The 8,224-nt window shown below is 30.0% G+C and overlaps 1 long non-coding RNA gene across 1 annotated transcript; it reads left to right on the top strand.

The window, feature by feature from the left end:
* The first annotated feature begins 402 nt into the window (after window positions 1–402).
* On the top strand, window positions 403–3,883 carry LOC132727245 (uncharacterized). The gene is made up of 4 exons (XR_009625319.1): window positions 403–726; window positions 1,646–1,764; window positions 2,145–2,317; window positions 2,573–3,883. It is a non-coding gene; the product is annotated as an uncharacterized LOC132727245 (long non-coding RNA).
* Window positions 3,884–8,224: the final 4,341 nt, after the last annotated feature.

Below are 8,224 nucleotides of genomic sequence, written 5' to 3'. Positions count from 1 at the left end.
AGAATAAATACACTGTGTAAACTCAGGAGTCAGGTCAGCGAGTAAACACATGTACTGGTTGGAGAGATAACTCCGACACTAAATCACATATTTTTTTGCAATATTTTAATTATCTTCCAGTATATTTTAAATATTGAACCACCTAAACAAAGTTCAGTTCAAAGACTTTACATTACACCACAAAAACTATGTATGAAAATGGAATCTGGTACTTCTTTAAGGTCTTGAATGAGGTATACAAAACATGGTCTTTTTACCCCACAACAGTAGATAAAGTCGACACTTAAATTTTTAAGTAAAAAATGACTGGAAAATCAGCATCAATAATTTATTTTTACATCTTATATGGTTTATCTATTTTTTGTAAATATTTAAACAATTTTCAAAAATATTTCCGTCAGTGGCCTGTGGTCAATACATTTCTAACTACCTTACTGTAATTTAGTAAAAAGAACGTTTTGAAGCAGTTTTTGCCTACAAAAAGTTTAGGTTATTTGTAAAACATTAAAAAGTCTACCAAATTATAACAAATCATCACATTCTGTCCTGTTCCTATACTATTAGATGATCATGTGCTTGTTTGTTGAAAAACAAAGCTAAAACAATTATATTTATCAAGTGTCGGGGTTATCTATGCGTCGGAGTTATCTCTCCGACCAGTAGATTCACTACCTTTTACGTCAGTTCTATGTTACTGCATATTTGGAGGTTTAAATAAATAATAAGGTAAGTGAATCTTTTATTATTTATGCTGTTTATTATTTTTTCTGATATGTTGAATAATCATCGTATGTTTACTTTATACAATTAAATAAATGGGACCATGACACTTGAACTGGTTTATATAAAAACATGGCAAGTATCTAGATCAGATCATGACAGACACATTTTTTCGGGATACATTGTTTATTGCACTCGATTTGTATTTGTCATTGTCTTTTTAGAAAGTAATTGTAAATTTTTTTTTCTAAATTATACCTTGATTACATTACAAAATGAATTAATGTTCAGGCTGCAATGAAAAAACAACAACAAAAGTTGCCACTTCATTTATGTTTACAGTAGTCTATATTTTTCTACATCACTATGACAAAAAATGTAACTGGACACATAACATATTTTGCAATTTGTTTACAATGAATGAGCTTGATATAGATCTACATCAAGTAGATTTATAATGTATAAACTATTTCTAAAAAAGAAAATATATGGCAAGGCTACAGTACTGTAATTATTGACAAATGAATTTCTATTACAATTCAAGATCAATTTAGTAAAGAATATGTTATCCCTGTACTGCATGCTGCTTTTGAAATACAATAAATATTATCTAGTACTGTGATTGAAGATGTCACCATAGATAAATATCTAAATGAATTTATTATTATTAGCCCTTTGTACAATAAATCATAGCATATTATACCAGCAGGGCTTACATTAAGTTTCAAACATTGGCAGTCAAAGACTGCAAAATGTCTGTAATTGGAAGACTCTTTAAAGGTAACCGTAAAGAAGGAAAATCAGCCAAAATCAAGGAGTAATTGACTCCCAAACTTCCTCTAACAGAAGCCCTGCTACCAGGATATTTTTAACATTTATAAGCCAGAACTTTTTGCTGATAAGATATTTTGTGTTGTTGTTTTAGGTCTGACAGCCAACATGCATTTAAGATCTTCAGCTTAGTTCATGACCGTTTTGAAGTAGATAATGTGATTATCCAACATGTTGGAGCCATATTCTTCAAGATTACAAGAAAATGTACTGGTAAGTGTTTTGATACTTGGTTTAAAGATCAAATGATTTACTGTGATTGTAATTATTGTATACATATATGTAAATAATCATCATAAACTGACCATTCTCAACCCTTTTTACCTAATAATGATAATGATAAATGTCCTTAATTGCAGTTGAAAGCAATATAACTTATTTGCAATTTAACATTTTATATATGATGTCAGATGAGATCTTAAAAATATTGTTTTAAAATTAAATAACTCTGTACAGTAACATGAACTAAATTGTAAGTTTATATTAAGAAATAATGCTACATTGTTTTATGCAAATACTCTGTCTTATGTCTAATGAATACTCTGTCTAATGTCTAATGTTAAGCTCTTAAAGTACATATACATAATTTTCAGAACACATAGATAGTTCACCTATTTGCTGATGAATATACAAAACTATTGTTGGAAATGAGGCACAATGTGTGGCATAGTTCTATGTCTTATTGAACACCAGGGTTATGGAGTAAAAGACAATCATTTTGTATCAACTGTACTGTATTGGTCAAGATAAAAAACACTTCAATTGGGTAAGCATGTATATTTATGCAGTATTCCATTTTGAAATAAAGAGTGTGGTGTCTTCACCACAATACATGCACATAATGTAGTTTCAGATTATTTTAGTCATGTTCAAGAACTTACATGATGAACATGACATTTTATGAATCCAATAGCTGTGCATTATTATACAACAATTTACTTGTAGTTCATTTCTGTTCAGTCAAATCATCATATACACTTAATTGTTTCATTTATACTTATTCAGGTTTTTGTTATTTCAGGATGGCATGTGAGAAGTCAATGACTTGTCTATGTTTGACAGTATACCAAAAGTGAATTACATTCTCATAGAATTTGTCTCACAAAGTATCCCTGAAAAAGCTGAATACTGCAGTGGCAGATGTTACAGTGTTTTACTTAATTGTGAAAAAATGATTTGCAAGTTTTATATATGAAACTCCCTTTCTTCTTACAAAACTGAGGGCTTATGGGGAGACATAGTTGTTATTACCCTGTTTGGGTCAAACCACCAACCTGGGTTTGCAAGACTACATTCAAGGACATTGTCACATATGTGAGCTGTCATTTGTGACTTCCCGTGTGATTGCAAAAACCTGTTATTGTAATGGTTTTAAATTTGTTGAAATTATTGCAATTTAAAAATATACTAATATGTTATTCATATTATACAATTTAAAATACACTGATCAGAATATGATTACACTGTCAATATCTGTAAATATATCTGAAAATATAGTCAGGAACATAACTAGTGCAAGCTCTTCCTATTTTATTTGGTTAAATTTCTGAAAGACTTTTGAAGTTATTGTGAATACAATTATGTTATATGGAAAAATTTTCATAAAATGCAATTATTTTAAAACATTCAGTTATTTTTGCATTTTTTTGTTACCATGGCAACCAAAATACACCATTTTTGCAGTCAGTGCATTTAAGGATATTTGATTTGCATTGGATTCATATTGTATATGCTATCATGTTATAGTTGTGCGTTTTAAAGTGGACTAACTTCAGTTATGATATTCACCTTGATCATGGAAAAGTTACTGAAATTCTGAGAATTTAATTCTTACGTTTAAAGTCATTATCAATAACTATTTATGGGAAAAATGAAAAATCTTTTTTTTTCTGAAAAGTCTTTAATATTATTGTCTTTTAATATAATATATGCACTAATTTGGTGATGAATTAAACATGTTAAGTGCAAAAATATTGCATTTGACAATTTTTGTTATTTTTGTTGCCATGGCAACCGATTTTTGAAAACAAATGATATTTTTATATCAAGATATTACATATATTTCACCAAGATGAATGATCACTTTATATTTTGTTTATTTTATTGGGTATAACTATGGAATTATTTCTAGTTTATATATACCAATAAAAGTTTAAAATGTATTTTTTGTTGTTATGGTGATGTCATACAAATTAGAATATTTCATAAAATATCAAGTATTTTTTAAAAATAATTATTTCCAGCTATCCAGCAGATGTTGTTCTACCACAAAGTAGTGATAACTCATTTTCGCCCAAATATCACATTTGGGCCAAAAATCGCTTAGCTTGTCACATATGACGGGGTTTATGATAAAAACGCAGCAAGCGGAAATTTAGTGACCGTTATTAAGACGTTGAATAGCATAACAATGTAAGACAGATGGGAGAAATGTTAGAACGACTGTCGCAAAAGGACACCAAAACCTCTGATACCCATTTAAAATTCCATGTTATCTAGTTCCCGCTTTTCATTGAACGGCACCTCGAATGTGTCACATTGAAAGTTCCATGATTACCGCCGTATTATGTACACATCTGTGGATGTTGATTTAAAAATTTCAACATTATTATGTTTAAGTGATCAATTATGTTTAAACCGGCGAAAGGGAGCACTTGCACCTACCAGAGCCGTCTTTTGGCACTCATGTGTATTTATGTTTCGATTTTGCAGTTTCAGGCGTTTTTGGTGGGCTTTTTTTGGAGGGTGGATACATGTATGTGGATAAGTTTTTTCTGTTTTCTTTACATTTCTTTGCTTGCTTGCCGAACCTTGTATTGATAATCATTATCTGTTTGTTACGGTTCGGTATACATGTATACAATATGATAAACAAGATGAACAAGGAAAGGCGGCGTTCAATGAACGCAACCCCAACACGACCCAGGAACAAGAACCATTGGCAAGGAGCCCAGGAGGATCCTAAATTAAAACGGGACAGGGCGCAAGGGAGAGCACGGTCAGGCTTATCACTAAAATGTAACTGAGAAGGAAATCAAAGAAAATAAATAAATGAATGATTAATAGGACCACTAAGTTAACGGGCACAGGGGAAGGGGATAGGAAATTCGGGGAATGGGGAGGGGGCGAAATAAAGAAATCAAACTAGGGGCAAAGGGAAGTTACTTACCAAAGACGAGAAAACAACAAGGGACACAAACAAAAGTGTCACCAAAACAGTATGAAACAGGACCACTAAGTTAACGGGCACATATGCCAATTTTATAAAATCGCAACTTTTTAGCAGGAAATAGATATATTTACATTCAGAAATTATATAATAAAGGAATCAGATTTGTAAAAGATATTATAAATGAACAGGGTAACTTTGTAGATTTGATATATTTAGAACAGGTCACAGGTAAACCTGTGAACTTTTTACAGTATCATAGTTTAAAACAGGCAATAAAAATGTACATGCAAAAGTTAAATATTTTTATTAGTAACAATTTGCTTAATGTTCAATATCCTATAATAAATTGTTATGTTAAACCTATTTTAACTATGAATAACAATAAGAAATATGTTTATGAAATTATAGCTAAAAATTCAGACATACCTACAAGTCAAGAAAGTTGGAACACTTGTTTTAAAGATAATAACATTAATTGGCAGTTAATATATAGTTATGTTTTCAAATGTTCTAAAGATTCATATATTCAGTGGTTCCAAACAAGAATTATTCATAGAACTTTAGCTACAAAAAACTCACTTTTGTTTAAAATGAAAATTGTTGACAATTAAAATTTGTACTTTTTGTACATGCTGTGAAGAAAACTTTTACATTTATTTTGGGAATGCCAGAAAATTCAAAAGCCTATTTCAATACCTTAGAGAAAACTTACATAATTTTGATGATGTTCTTTGTTGTAAATCATTCATATTAGGTACAGAAACTAAAGATTTTAAATATGACATATTGTTTCTAGAATTGAAAAGATATATTTATTTGTCTAAGAGAAAAAACATTTACCTACATGGATTGGTTTTAAAAATAGTTTGAAATTAGCATGGAATATCTATAGAAATACACATTTGACAGATGATGAAAATAATAGATGGTCAATTATAAGATCCTTAATTGCTTAAACTACACTTAATATGTGAAACAAAACTTTACCTCGTAACAGATTGTTTAATTGTTTATTAATAAGTAGTATTTTTATTGGTAAAATATTTTTGGAAAATAGATGGGTTTATTGTATGTATGTTGTTTATATTTATATGCAAAATATATACTGTAGATGTATTTGACAATATTTACATGAATATAATTATTTTGCAACATGTATTTTGTATATTAACAATGTAAGGTATGATGGAGGATGACCCCGACCCCCTCATACCTATTACGGGGTAAATAAACGGGGTTACCCAGATGGGGCCTCAAAAAAAAAAATAAAAAAAAAATAAAAAAAAAAGTTAACGGGCACAGGGGAAGGGATAGGGAAATTCGGGGGAGGGGGCGAAATAAAGAATATAAAACTAGGGGCAAAGGGAAGATACTTACCATAGACGAGAAACAACAAGGGACACAAACAAAAGTGTCACCAAAAACAGTATGAAACAAAAGACATACACCTTATACATTTATAAGTCTCTTAAATCTTTTCATTTGAAAATTCTGATCTTCTCAATGACTTTTTTTAATATCCTCTACTTAAAATTTATTTCAATTAAAATATGTGACCTTCCTTTTATAGTTGCACAGCATATGGCTGGATCACAATAAAGTTCCTTTTTAGTAAATTAATAAAGTATGTCAAGAAAGACATTTAACTTTATCAATAGGTTTAATATGGTATTATATATCGGCAATCGGTGAAAAAAAGCTCTTGAAATATTATTTGTACAAATACTGAATAATTTGAAGTGTATTTCAAATAGTTTCCTTCAATATTTCTTTTACGTTCTTAATTGTCATATAAATATGCATGTATAAATGAAGTCACTATTTTATCCGAGAGTGACATTTGGCAGTCATTAGCAGTAAACAAGAAGGCAAACCACCAATTGATAAATGTTGAATACATGTATTAAAATATTTAAAAAATATTAAACAACAGTAGGCCCTACTTGTACGGAGCCTATTTGCGACCATTGCATTTAGGTTAAATACCAATGATACTTTTCAATAGTATTTAATAATGGACACATTTATTAAAAAAATAATGAATAGATTTATTTCCCCCGATATTTTGTTTAATTTAATCTTCATGCGTAACCCACACTTACCTGCTAGACACACTGGTAGCTACTACCAGCTTTCACGGAATCGATTTTTTACGATGACGTCATAACATGTCCGCCGAAGATAGAGTAGACAGTACAAATTTGAAATAAATCGCGTGTATGCGTTAAGACAGGTACAATCTAATATTTTTTCTAGGAGAAGTTAGTACTAAAATTAATATTCTATTGATCTTTAGAGGTAATTGAAGTTACTTTCATGTTTAAGCAGTAAAATCAGTCCAAACTATCGATAGTGTTACCGGTAGATTTTCCGTGTTAAAATTAGGCGTAACGGTTTGACAGTAAGAAAAAAAGTCTGTAAAATGGGTCAAACCGTTCACGCCAAATTAATTAGGCTATCTTCAAGTGAACCTCTCTTTACCAACTGCACTAGAGAGTTTTTTTAATTAACATCATTTTAACAATTAGATATTTATACATTCATATCGATTTACAAGTAGATCGTAACGTTTTACGGAATATTACCGACTACAGGGTCAAATGCAAGAGTGCCAGGTCAATGTTGTTGGACAATACCTAACATTTCATAGATAAAGGATATTTGTTTGTTTTTGCGTGTAAGGATCGAAATATATTTCACTGAGTGAACAACAGATGCATATAAAATATAAACAGAAAATATAATAGCTGGTATTCACGAGTGGAATATGTTTCGATCTTAAATGCAAACAAACTATTTTCTATTCATTTCATGCTGTTTTAGTGATTTTAAAAAATGTTCTACCAGCTTTCGGTAAATTAATACTTTCATAGATTTTTTTTCAATGATAGGTTAAATTAAATGAAGAATTAAAAAATAAAAGAAAAAAAATATATGTTGTCGTGTTGCATTTCTTAAAAAATGGCAGTTTCCCATGGTACCCGTATATCTCAAAATTTGTCAAAATAATCACACTATTCTTATACAGGAAGTACAGGAAAAGCATTGATGCACAGCATCAAAGGGCGTCCAAGCAAGAATGCGGCAAGTGAAGATGAACTTATAGGACATCTGATGACATGATGTACTTATAAACCTTTCAATGGTTATTTGGTGTTAACCAGAATTGTTTATCATTTATGAATGGGCGGACGAAAGACATTGTTCATCATATACTTTAGAGATTAGAATATTAAATGTTTTTCCACAGGAACTTGAAAATCATATCAATATTTAAAACTATAATATTCCAAAATATACAGGTCTATAATATCCAAAGTATACCCCCTATATGGTATAAGTTTATTTATATATTATATAGGGGTACTTTTGGATGGATATTAACATTAATCATTAATATTGGTTATTTGATAGAATTTCAAGTTCCTCTGGTATTTTCTTTGGAAATACAAAAAAGTAGTCAAAATGAACAAAGTCTGTTAATTGATTATTGGGAGGTCA

Source organism: Ruditapes philippinarum, unplaced genomic scaffold, assembly GCF_026571515.1.
Source record: "Ruditapes philippinarum isolate M1 unplaced genomic scaffold, ASM2657151v2 ctg4325_1_1_1_1, whole genome shotgun sequence".
In the NCBI taxonomy this organism is placed as follows: Eukaryota; Metazoa; Mollusca; class Bivalvia; order Venerida; family Veneridae; genus Ruditapes; species Ruditapes philippinarum.
Note: the sequence above shows the minus strand (reverse complement) of the source record. Positions and strands in the feature narration are given on the sequence as shown.